The 13,464-nt window shown below is 46.1% G+C and overlaps 1 long non-coding RNA gene and 1 pseudogene across 2 annotated transcripts in view; both read left to right on the top strand.

Annotated features, from left to right (window-relative positions):
• Nucleotides 1-13,464, top strand: part of LOC311602068 (actin, cytoplasmic 2-like) — a 63,699-nt pseudogene that overhangs the window by 33,914 nt on the left and 16,321 nt on the right. The window lies entirely within an intron of this gene.
• Nucleotides 4,174-6,425, top strand: LOC311601342. Its single transcript, XR_014780534.1, has 2 exons — nucleotides 4,174-4,231; nucleotides 5,482-6,425. It is a non-coding gene; the product is annotated as an uncharacterized lncRNA (long non-coding RNA).

The following is a 13,464-nucleotide window of genomic DNA, read 5'->3' as shown; positions in this document are numbered from 1 at the left end:
CCCCACACTTGGTCCCCCTGCTAGTACCTGTTCCCAAGGGTACAAAGTTTCCTTCCCTAGCTCTTACTAGGTCCAGATCCACCCACCCTTCCACCCTAGCATACAAGCCCCGCCCACCAATATTGACCTCAGCAGTCACAGCCCCACCCACAAGACCAGCACCTATCCTCCTGCAGCAGGGCACCCTATCCTTACTTCCAAGTTTTCTCATAGACTCCTTCTCCATTCAGCCCTGGCCCATCCCCTGACACTCCTTTTTAACTTCTTTTTGGGCCAGCTGTTATGGACCCTTGCCCTTGCTCTCTTTAGAGGTCCTCAGGATGAGCCTGATCCAATTGTGTCCCTAATGGCTAGAGCAGCCTGAGGCAATGATCTCACACACTGCAAGTCTGCAGAAGACCAAGCCTTTAATCCCAGCAGTCAGGAGGCAGGGGCAGGCTGAGAACTGTGAGTTCCAGGGCAGCCTGTTCTACAAAGCAAGTCCAGGACAGCCAAGGATACACAGAGAAACCCTGTCGCTGGAAAAAAAAGAAAAAGAAAAAGAAAAAAGAAAACAAAAGAAAGAAAAAAGAAAAAGAATAGATGTGTCAAGGTCTGGGCAAAGGCACCTCAGTGTATGTTTGTAAACTTCCCTCAACAGTTTTATAGGAGCAGCTGGGGCAGCCAGTACTCTGTGCTGCTGTGCACCCCCTCACCTGGGGTGGGGGTCTTTCGGCTTGAACCTGGATGCATGGCCAGGACACTGTGAGCTGGAGGCCTGTGCTTCCTGGTGACCACAAGGCTGAGCCCAGAATGGGACCCTAAGACTTGAAAGCCTTGGAATCCACTCGAAGGGAAGGAAACAAGGAAACTCTGGAGCAGAATTTGTGCCCTTTGCCCTCCTGTGGCTGTGACCTCCCTCCTGGAGGGTCTCAAGCAGTGCTGGGCCTGCCCCACCTCCTGCCACCCACTCTTCCTCCTTCCTCCTGAGTGTGGAGGCAGGCAGGTGGCAAGCTCTGTGCTGCTCCTCCTGGGCCCTCCCCTTCTTGCCATTAGGCTGTGAGCTCAGTGAGGAGGCCCAGGTCACATGCCCTGTGTGCCCTGAAACTCCACTGACATTGATGCTCTGCTGTTTCTCAACAACATGCCCGGCAGTGGGGTTTTGCTTAAGGACAGACCATGCAAACCTGGGGTTTGGTGTTCTTGTGCCTGTCTGTGCAGTTTGAGAGTCTGGGGTGGGGGAGGGGAAGTGGCACTCACTGGATAGGATGGAGGTTCTAGAGAAAGGCCACCACAAGGTAGTGCCAACAGAAGTGGCCATGCCTGAGGGAACACAGAGGAGGGAGTGTCCCCTTGCCCTATTCAGGCATGTGACCTGGGCCTCCTCACTGAGCTCACAGCCTAATGGCAAAAAGGGGAGGGCTCAGGAGGAGCAGCACAGAGCTTGCCACCTGCCTGCCTCCACACTCAGGAGGAAGGAGGAAGAGTGGGTGGCAGGAGGTGGGGCAGACCCAGCACTGCTTGAGCCCCTCCAGGAGGGAGGTCACAGCCACAGGTGGGCAAGGGACACAAACTCTGCTCCAGAGTTTCCTTCCCTTCGAGTGTATTACTAGGCTTTCAGTCCTAGGGTCCCATTCTGGGCTGAGCCTTGTGGACACCAGGCAGCACAGGCCTCCAGCTCACAGTGTTCTGGCCATGAATCCAGGTTCAGGCCGAAAGACCCCCACCCCAGGTGTGGGGATGCACAGCAGCACAGAGTACCATTGGTCAGACCTGCCCCAGCTGCTCCTGTAAAACTGTTGAGGGAAGTTTACAACCATCCACTCAGCTGCCTTTGTCCCTCCCCTGGCACATATATTCTTTTCTTTTTCTTTTTGCTTTCCCACTTTTCTTTTTTCTTTTTCTTTTTTTTCCCTCAGAGACAAGGTCTCTCTGTGTATCTTGGCTATCCTGGACTCACTTTGTAGTCCAGGCTGGCCTTGAACTCAGTTCTCAGCCTGCCTCTGCCTACTGAGTGCTGAGATTTGAGGTTTGGTCTTCTGCAGACATACAGTCTGTGAGATTACTGGAGCAAGCTGCTCTAACCATTATGGACAGGCACATCCTGAGGACCTGCTAAAGAGGGCAGGGGCAACAGTCCATAACAGCTGGCACAGAAAGAAGTCAAAAAGGTGTGTCAGGGGATGGGCCAGGGCTGAATGGAGAAGGAGTCTATGAGAAAACTTGGAAGTAAGGATAGGGTGCCCTGCAGCAGGAGGACTGGTGCTGGTCTTGTGGGTGGGGCTGTGACTGCTGAGGTCAATAGTGGTGGGTGGGGCTTGTATGCTAGGGTGGAAAGCTGGGTGGATCTGGACCTAGTAAGTGTTAGAGAAGGACACTTTGTGCACTGTGGAATCCCTTGGGAACAGGTGCTGGCAGGGGAGGGGGAGGGGCGGTGTTCTGGAGCACTTAGAGCTGAGCCTGGGAGGTAGACATACTGAGGCAGAGGTGTGAGGGCCAACCTGGATGTGTTGGGCCCACTAAATTACTAGGGAAGCAGGAAGTGGTGAGGTGTAGGGGGCGTGGCTATGGATCCTGCAGTGTGGAGGTAAGGGGCAGCCAGGGTGGGAGGCTAGGTGATCTCTTACAAAATTGGGCTGGGCTCTGGATGTTGACCTGAGAGGGGGTAGGGTCACTCTAAGAGCAGGATGGGGCTGTGTAGGTGTACACTAGTGTGAGTTTGTGAGAGCTGACTGAGGAGTGGTGGACTGAGCTCTCTTGCTGATGCAGGGCTTGATTGAGGTAGTCTGGCCTTTAGCTCAGTGCTGGATTGTGTCAGTATAACTTTTGATACCTACTGAGTGTTGCCTGGACCTGCTGAAGGAGAAGAGTGTCCAAGGGCTGTTTCTTCTGTGGCATTTGTTGTAGGTTGGGCTTTGTGAGTGGTGAGATACATGAGCAGGGAATGCAGAGCACCAGGCCAAGGCTATGATGTGAGTGGTCACTTTCTGAGGAGGGGGCAGAAGGCTGAATCCTCATTTGACCTTCATTTGGCAGAGAACACCTGTAGCAGTGGGGCACTGTGACCTGCTCAGATAGAGTAGTGGGTGGGGGCTGTGGTTGCAAAGGTCAGGGAAGGGCAATGGGTTTCAACCTTCCTAATGCTGGGACTCTTTAACATAGCCCGTCATGTGTTTCGTTGCTATTTCATTACTGGAATTTTGCCATTGTTATGAATAGAACCTCAACATATATAGCTGGTGTGGGGGTCGCGACCCACGGGATGAGAACCCTGTATGTGGGGGGGGGTGTGAAGCATTGTACATTCACAGGGAGAAGCTGTGAGTGCTGAGTTAAAGAGCTGTAGGTGCAGGTGGAAGAACAGAAGCTGTCTCTGCTGGGGTAGCTTGTGCTGGAGGTGTTGTGAGTGGGGCTGTGATGACTTAGGTAGTAGTGGAAGGCAGGGCTTGATGCTTAGGTGCAGCTGAGGCTGATGATGTAGGCATAGTGGGCAGAGCTTGCAAGCCAAGGTAGGAGCTTTGAGCAGTGACAGGTCTGCCTCCTGTCTTATAAGCTGATGGACAAGTTGAGGACTGGGTGAAGTGTAAAGTGTTGGCAAAACTACTGAATGCAGTGGAGAAGAGGGAGCCTGTTTGTGTGGGCTGCAGCAACTTTTGTGGGTGGGCTGTGAGGGCTTTCCTAGGTGGGCTGCATTTGGACTGGATATTCCCAGGAAGGGTCAATCGTTTTACCTATCTCCTTTTTGGAAGGAATATTAAGTGTTCAGCTCTGGTTATGTTAAGTAGGCATATTTGGAGTTAATAACAATGAATCTTAGGCCCAAATTTTGAGAGACTCTCTGAACAGACCACCCAAGAGCTGAGTCCATATGCAGTGGCAAGGATCACTTTATATTGCAGGGTAAAACCCAGGAAACACCTCCAATGCGCCGACGCAGCAGGTGCAGGGAAGTGGGCTGGAGTCTCAATTGAGAGGGTTTTTAAAAAAATAGGTTTTAGACAAAGAGATGGGTTCTACAGTATATGATTGGATGACATCTGGGCAGAAAATCTGCAAGCAGAGAGTTACAGGACTTAGAGTTTCATGGTTGGGTAATAGGTGTAGGGCAAATTTGCCTATAGAAAAGATTGGCTGAAGCAGTCATTGGGGTATTAGGAAGTTTGGACTAGCCTCTGTTAATTGGTTGTTGCTATGTTCCAGACCCCCTGCTGCCAAGCTTGACCAGTAGAGAGTGTATTTGGACTTTCCCAAGGTGAGTTGATTGTGTTGCCTTGGAATATATTTTCTGTTTAGGCTCTTTTGTGCTTAGTCTGTAATCTGGGTTCAGCCCTTGGCTAGGTTTAACACAAAATGGAGTTTCCTTTGCAAAGTGGAGTTTCTTTTTCCAAAGGGAGTTTGTTTGGTCCTTACAAACAAGATCGTTTAGACTGACCGTTTTATTTTACATTTTAAACCGTTTGTGTGTGTCTGCAGATGTAGGCAGATACTCTGAAAAGCATATTCACTATTTGTCATGGAAGCCATTCAATTGTAGAATAATATAATTACCTGAATCCTAGATGGTATTAAACAGAAAAGTATAAAAACCCAATATCTACAGGAACTCAGAAAATGAGAACACCAGGTTGTTTCAGTTTTCTTTAGGTATTTTTAATGATATTCAATAATACTACATGTGGTTCACAACCATCTATAGTGAGATCTGCTGCCCTCTTCTGGCTTGCAGGCTCATATGCTGTGTGAATAATAAATATATCTTTATATAGATTTTTTTTTCTTTAAGATCCTAAGGTACAGCTTATGTTTTAGGACTTTGAATTCACATAGTGTCTCTTCTTGGGCTGATTAGCTTTGTTTTGTATCTTTGTCCTAGTGTCAGGTAGTCTCCTGACCCAGGACAGGTATGTTGGAGGAAATTTTAAAACAAGCATGCTCGGGTTGGGAGATGGGGTGTCTAATCCAACTCCAGAGCCAGCTCTTTAAGAGAGAAGTACAGCATGAAGCAATAGAATTTCTCCTAATATTAGTGAAAAGAGATGGGGAAGAATACGCCATTCTCACCAACGGAAAAGCCTACCAAGAGGGCAATTCCAATTCAGAACATCTTTGACCAATATACAAGGACAACTAGATGTATTAAAAAAAAAAAAACAACCAAAAACGAAAAGAGAAAACAAAAGCAAAACCAAAACACTGTTGTTTTTAAAGGTAAAAGCACAGAACGATGCTTACACCTCAATTGTGGGAGAATTCAGTGCCCCACTCTAACCAATGGACAGATCACTGAGGCAGAAAAAAAATAGAGAAATAACAAAACCAACAGATGGAACGAATCCAATGGAACCAATTGTTATCTATAGAACTTTTCACCCAAGCACAAAAGAATATTCTCTCTTCTTTGTGCCACATGGAACCTTCTCGAAAATTGGCAGTATATACTCGGTCACAAAGCGAACCGTAACTTATACAAAAAAATTGAAATTACCTATTGTGCTTTTCCAGATCGCCATGGATTAAGATGGATCTCAACAACAGAAATAACAAAAACCCTACACAATCATGGAAAATGAGCAACTCCCTACTCAGTAACAACTGAGCCAGGGAAGAAATGAAAAATAAATTAAAGACTTTTCAAAATCAATGAAAATGAAGGCACAATATATCCAAGCTTATGGGACACAATGAAAGCAGGACTAAGAGGAAAGTTCGTAGCTCTAAGTGCCTTCATACAGAAATTGGGGAGATTCCATACTAGCCACTTAACAGCTCCTCTGGAAGCTTTCATAACAAAAGAGGCTGACAAACTCAAGAGGAGTAGATGGCTGCAAATATTCAAACTCAAGCTGAAGTCAACAAACTAGAAACAGAGGACAAGAGGAAGAATGAACGGAATGAAGGGGCCTTCCTTTAAGAAAATCAACAAGATAGACAAAAGACACACACTTAGCCAAACTAACTACAAGGCAGAGAGAAAATATCCCAATCAACAAAATCAGAAAGGAAAATCAGAACATAACAACACACATTGTGAGAAAACTCCAAAGAAACATTAGGTCCTACTTCAAAAAACCATAGTCCACAAAATTGGAAAATCTAAATAAAATGGACAATTTTCTTGGTAGTTTCCATTTACCAAATCTAAATCAAGATCAGGAAAACAAGTTAAATATCTCCATAACCCCTAAGGAAAAGAAACAGTCATTGAATGTCTCCCAAAATTGGGGGGAAAAAAGCCTCAGGACCAGATGATTTTATCTCAGAATTCTACCAGACTTTTAAAGAAGAGCTAATACCAATACGCTTCAAATTTTGCACAAAATAGAAACAGAAGGAACATTGCTTTTGGTAAGTGCCCCATTACCTAGCCTTTGACTAGCTTTTCAGCCTTTCTAGGCCACATTAACAGCGCCCCTAGTGTCATCAAGAAAAAAAGTTACAAAAGAGAATGACTTTGCCCATTGTCCCACTTTATAGGCTGAAATGTTAAGTCAAAGACAACTCTCACGCAGGAGGAACAAATGGCCACAAGGAAAAAAGCTCTTATTCTGTTTAACCCAGTTGTGCTTTGTGCCCACCTCATATCAGCAAAAAGTGGGTGCCATCCGGTTAATGGTCATGAGAGCACAGTACCTGGCCTTACAACAGGCCAATTGTGCTACCTATTGGACAGGTGTAGGAGCCTCAGAGTGCAGTCCGTCTGTCAGGTCCTTGGTGCTCTGTGTGAAGGATCCAGGTTTCCTGTCAACCTGGAGACAGTCCTGACCATGGATCCCAGCAGGTGAATCCCAGTGGCCCTGTTCTCACACAAGCAGCGGGCTTGGTGTAAGGCATGGATGGAATGAAATACAAACCTTTGTGGGTCTCTGTCGTTGGGTGCACAGCTTGTCATCATCAGGTTGTTTGCTGTGCCCAGAACTCTCAGCAGCCTATGAGGTTGTGTGGAGCTGGAAGCTCAATCGGTACTCACCAGGCTGCAGCTGAGGCACCAGAACCAAGTTTCAGACACCAAAGCCTAGGAGAGAGGAGGAGGATATATTCCAAAATGGACTTCTCCTCACTTGGGGAGGACGGTGTGACCACTGTGGGCTCAGAGGAGCCGGGGTGGAATGGTGCTGAGAAGGCAGCTAAGTAAAGGCCCTGTCAGCTCACTCTCACAGTGCAGACTCTAAAGGCAAGGCAACACTGAGCCACCATTGGCTTGCAGAACATGGCCCACTCCAAGCTGTTCCCAGACCCATCCAGACTGTCATGCCCTCATATAGGGGATGGCAAACAGGCCCTCCCTCCTGCTGTGGCCCCCTGACCTTGCTGACATGGCCCCAAACACCTTGGTGTTTAGAAAAAGGGAGAACTGCAAGGAAATGCCCTCTGTGCTAACAATCTCCTGCTGCACTGTGGATTGCACAGATAAACAGCACTTAATGTCTGTGCCCTCCCTCCCCCGCATCATATGTGCTTCCTCATGTCGTTTTTTCAGCCCAGACCCATGTAGTGTATGAACAGCATCCAGGAGGCCAGGTGCCAAGTCTAGGGCCCGGCACTGAGCTGACACCGATGCCCTGGCAAATGTGTGATGAACAGGGAAAGCCCCTGGTCCTTCTGCAGTGCAAGAGCTCTGTGGAGAGGTTTCCCCAGCAAGGAAGGCTGGCTCCCACCCAGCTACTTTTTTCTTTCCTTCTTTCTTTCTTTCTTTCTTTCTTTCTTTTTTGTTTTTTGTTTGATAAAACCTCAAGAAGTCATATAGTTTTAATAACCTAAAATTATAAAAAACTTATAAATATACACAGTACATGTTGAGGGATGGAGGAAAGAGGAGGAGGGATGGGGCATTTGGGTTGACAATGAAAAATTATGCCATTCAGGTTGACAGTGCTTCCCACAAGAGCCATATATAGCTCTGATTCCTTGGGGTTGATGAACAAGTATTAGGTAGCCAGGTGAGGTGGCTCACGGCTGCAAGCCCAGCACCTGGGAGACAAAGGCAGGCAGATCTTTGTGAGTTCCAGGCCAGCCTGGTCTACAAAGGGTGTTCCAATCAGCCAAGGTTACACAGAGAAATCCCATCTCAAAAAGCCAAAAAAAAAAAGTGTTAATTGGAGGACATTTTGTAACAAGCATTTGAAGGTTCTTTTTCAAAGTTTCTAGTGTCTGTCTTCATCATGGGTCAGGCAATTTCCTACCCGGAGGCACTGAGAAAAAAGGCCTGTGTCTCTCAGGCCAGGGTACAGTAGTGTCCATCTCTTAGCAGACAGGCAGCAGTTTGAGGTGTGCTTATTCAGGGCTAAGGGATGCTTGGCAGTGACCCTTGGCTGCTGCTCAGAAACTTCCTGTCATCATCTGCCGAGGGCAGGGACCCAGGAGAATGGAATCTCCTGCTTCTAGATACCTGACTAGTTGAGGAGACACCACCGGGTCAGTAGCTATAGCCTTCCACACCCAGTTTGCTGAGGACATAAAACTGTGGCTGCTGTCCATGGAAGGGCAAGGCTGAACCAAGGGTTGGCTAGCATAGTACGCAGACTCTGGGCTCAACTTTAAGATGTTTACTGAGCACCATGAGATTTGTTTTAATGTAGTAAGAACTGAAACTGACCCATATTCAGAAAAAATGGTGACTTTTTCCCAGTCTTTAGTTGACCGGGACTTCATGAGCTTGTTTTGTTTGTGAATGATGCACAGATTATACTTGTTTTATCTGCGTATTGCTCCTCAATCACTTCCTCCTCTTCCTCCCCTTCTTCCCCTTTCTTTCACTCCTCCTCTTCCTCCTCATCTGTCTCTCTTAGGGATATGGTTGAGAGGTCAGCTTTCATGATGGAATGGCAAGTGTTGTACATAGACATCACGTGCTGAGGAGCTACCTGCTGCAGGCACTGCCCCTTCCATCTTACCAGTAGCCGATGGAGAAACTGTCCCATTATCAGATGTGCCCTCTCAGCTCAGGCCACTTGTCTCCTGTGGTGGACAGGTGTCATGGGCACTTACAGGGATGTTGCTCTTTTTCAGTGTACTAGAAGGACCTGGGGAAAGGTTGCCTGCAAGTATCTGTTTGTTGGGAACCCCTTGGTGGGACTTCTTGCCATCTTTCTTGGCCTTATGCAACCAAGAGGAACATCGGGTAGGTAAAAGCCTCATCCATTTTGGATGTGGCCCCGCACTTGTAAATGGAAATTGTGCCTCGCTCACCACAGCCACATTAGTCGATTTGCTCCTGACTGTATTCCCCAGGAGCTCTGGCTTGTCCCTCTGGAAGTTGAAGTAGCTATAGATCTAAAACAAAATGGATTAGGCTAGCCAATCTGAAACACAGCTATACTGACCACACCACATTCTCCTGGTCTTTTATTGTGATGCAGAAAATGGCAGAAGTGGCTGGCGAAAGGTGTGCTGTGCTGTGGCAGGACCCCAGTAAAGAGAAATGACTCATGTGTAAGGTGGTGACACATGTATGTGACATAAACTGGCTTCTCCTCTGCCTACCTGACTGCCTGTCTTCAGACATCTAAAGGGACAAACTGGAGTGCATTGTCAAAGTCTTGTACCCTTTAGTAAACAACACTGTCTGCTGAATGAGGAGCTTGAAGCACATTGTTAATGGGGTGTGTAGATAGGAAGAGGTTCTCTTCACAAAAAGTGGGAGACAAAGAAAAGCTTTGTAAGTTGCCATGATTTTCCAGTCTTCTCCAGAGCAGAGCTGGCAAAGAAAGGTCTTCCAGCTTTCCTTCTCAAAAATCTTGCGTGGGCTCCTTCTCCAGCTGCTGCTGCTGCTAGGAAGGGATATCTCAACCCTGAGGACCTGAGGAGCCCTGCATCCTGAGCCTTGCTTGTCTTCCTCCTCCTTCATCTTCTTCTTATTATTTTGTTTGTTCAGTTGGTTTTCAAGACAGGATTTCTCCATGTAGCCTTGGCTGCCCTGGACTCCCTCAAATTCACAGAGATCTGCTTGTCTCTTCCTCCCTGAGGGCTGGGATTACAGGCCTGCACCACAGCACCTGGCTTCCAAAATCTCCTTATCACCTCTTTTCTCATGACCACGTGACAAACCAGCAACAGTAGCAGCAGGAGCAGGAAGCAGCAGGAGAAAGAGCCAGGCTTGCTCTCTTGGGGCTCTGGTCTTTTTATCCCCTCTCTAGAGTCCCCAGAATTAAATTATCTTCAGCTGGCAGAACTGTGCCGCTGCCAAAGCACACAGGAGGCAAATAGTCTGCTGCTTTGGACAATCTGAAGCAGCCACATAGCCCACACCTGGGATTAAAACCAAAAGATGTTTACCTAGCATAACTGGGTTCTTTAAGACACCAAACATATCCCTACAGCTTTGTCTTAGGCCAAGCAGGTTTGTAAGAAGTACTACATCTTATAAACCTTTTCCAGTGGAGAGATGGGACAAAGTCAGCAGATGTTATCATACAGTGGGACACAGTCAGCAGGAAGCTCTTCAAAGTTACACAGGGGAATCACAGGGCACCCTGAGAGCTTTATAGACTGAGCACATAGTGGCCTTGGTTCTGTTATTCACAGCCCCATGTGATTGGAAGACTTGAGGTCACAGGTTGTGGAGCCATAGCTCCTCCAAGGCCCTTGTCCCAGGCCATTACCAGCTCTACTAAGCATAATTCTGGTTTTAGAGAATGAGCTACATTCCTTCCTTCCCCATACATCAGTGTTTCTGGGTGGAAAGCTCCCAATGCCTGGCCCCAGGCTATTACTGGCTCTGCCATACAGGATCCTAATTTTGAGGAGAAGAATATAGTGCCTTGCCCATAGATCAGGGCCTTAGGGAAAGCCTCAGTTGATCAGGCCAGGCCTCAGAAGTTCCCTCATTTTTAATTACTATTTATTTTTAAAGTCCAGATGAGTTTACCGGTGTCTGATTATCCAAGAGACTCTTATGTCCTTCAACCTACAAATGCCTTCTACCATTGTGAAAAGAATTATCAGTACCCGTATTATAATCATAATATTGAACGGAGGTGGAGGGTTGTAAAGCGGTTATATGCTGTAACTTGTACAGTGTTTCTTTGGCTGGTTTGGATGGGAAATCTATACAATTGGAGAGAAACAGCTGATACAAATAATTTGGAAACATTTCCTACTTTTTGGAGCAGAGGGACTTTCCAAGTAAATAATATATGTGGAGGGCTAATATAAGCACTGATTCCAAACATGTTACAGTTGTTTTTCCTCTCTAAAAGTCCCATAGATGTTCATAAGTTCCAGAGCTGTGGCCAAAAGCCAAAGGTCTAATTGAGTCTTTTTTTTATTTGTAGACATTATAATAGGATGGAGTTCAATGAGGGGATCTCAGGATATCAAGCCTGACCAGGTGGGTACGTCCAGGACAATTCAACCAGCCTCTCAGGTTGCCCATCCAGAGGCACAGAGCCCTTTAAAACCATGTACCATGTTAGAGCCATGGAACACAGCACCCAAAGGGGGATTGTGCTTTGAGAGCAGAGCCTTGGCTCTTTATTGCAACCTGGGGACTATCTATCTGCTTGGGCAACCTGTGCATTGTTAGAAACCGGAAAATTCAAGTGATGAACGAAGTGCTATTTTAAATACTCTATATCCGTCTCCATCGACCTCAAAGCCATTAGCCTTATAGGTAATTAAGATGCAAGGGACACATAGGGACCTTCCAGTAATAAACATGTAGGGATAGTTGATGATATGCCAGAATCATTCAAGAAAGCAGTGCAAGGCAGCTCTTGAAATTAACCCAGAAGATCAGTTACATCAGTCTGATACTTTCAGTTATTATGTAATGAGAGTCAGATATTTTTAAACCTTTATTTGATATACTTTACAGGATGTTTTTAATTGCTTAACATGAACCTTATAAACTTTAAAAGCATAATATTGCCTTTAATTTTTGTTCTTCATATACCTTATATAGCTTATGCATCTTCTGTGTACTTTAAATAACTTACTTGGGATTTTATAGGTTATGAGAAAGCTTCTTGGTTTTTTTTTTTTTTTGCAAATATATATGTATCTATCTCAATCTTTATATACAAACCCTTATTTATCAAAATATTTTTATTTTAGCCACATCAAATTTTTATTTATTAATACCATGAGATTTAATAGTACTATAGAGAAAACCCCATCCCACCTTTATAAAAAATTTCCTGAGAAGGCCAGCTTGGAACAACTAAGTACTCCTTAGGGAACTGAGACCCAACAGAGGCTACCTACCTTTAGCAGCTCTTTATTCCAAACAATTATAGCTTTTTGTTGTTGTTGTTTTTGAAATTTGTCAGCCATAAACTGTTAGTTTTTGGAAGTACTGCATTACTGTTATGTATCCTGTCAAATTGTATCAAAATTAAAGTACACAAAACATCAAAGTCACAACATAAACATCTCTTTGGGTCAAGGAAGCTGATCTCATAGGTAGTTGATAGGGTGGGTGGAGAAGAGAGGAAGGATACATTGTAACTCTCTTCAAGGACATGTTACCAGCTCAGTTTTAGCCTTGACTTTTTGTATTTCTCTCTTAGGCTGCTCTGTTCTCCTTATCCCTGTCACAGAGCCAGAAGGCTATTCTGTCGGACTGACCCAGGAGAGGGGGTTAAAGGACATATGGAGAAAGAAAAAACACCTATGAACCTGAAATGGGAGGGTCAAATCCCACTTTCTAGAGTCAGCCCTTTGGCTTAAATGCCACAGGTCATTTTGAGAGCAACAGGTGCTCTGCTTGGATTGATGGGAGCTCATTAGACCTCCTTGCATCCAACAGAGTGTTTCCAATTAGAGGTCTGAGCTGGTAAAACCTAATGTGTAGAAATTAATCAGAGCAGAGGAGAAAATAGAAAAAGGACTTGGAGGTCAGAAATATTTTAGCATTGTCACTATGAAGCTGTGTCTGTCAGTGCCTGCCTGTGGCCTCACAGGCACATTTGTCCTGCCTGATCTGTGCCACATGCCAGGCCATGGCTTTGGCTCACCTGCACTAGCAAGTGGCTCTCCTGAGAGGCTTGGGGTGGAGGAGGGTCTGGGGCCTAAGGCCAGGCTGCCAGGCTGCCAGTCACCCCACCCTTCGTGCCCCCAGCCACCAGCATCTAGGCCACCTTTAAAACACCCTTGATGTGCTGAGGTGAGTTGATGGGTGGGGGCTCTCATTTTCTGAGAAGGGGAGGGGGCTGAGAGAGAAAAGAGGGTAGGAGTGTGGGACCCAGAGGAGAGGAGGGAGTGGGCTGCTGTAGGGATGTAAAGCAAATGAGTGAGTGAGTGAGTGAGTGAGTGAGTGAATAAGCAAAAAAAAAAAAAAAAGTCCCCACACAGGCAAGCTTCCTCCTGGAACTAGTGCAGGGGCCTTCAAAACCACCTGGAGGGAGGGAAGAATTGGAGGATACAAGGGATGGGATAACCATTGAGATGTAACAAGAATAAATTAATAAAGGAAAAAAATTTAAAAAAAAACCCATCTGGTAGCTGCAGCTGTTTTTCCTAATTTTTATCGTTTTCACATATCTCTTC

The sequence above is a fragment of the Acomys minous genome, assembly GCF_964271855.1.
Source record: "Acomys minous genome assembly, chromosome: 7".
Classification (NCBI taxonomy): domain Eukaryota; kingdom Metazoa; phylum Chordata; class Mammalia; order Rodentia; family Muridae; genus Acomys; species Acomys minous.
Note: the sequence above shows the minus strand (reverse complement) of the source record. Positions and strands in the feature narration are given on the sequence as shown.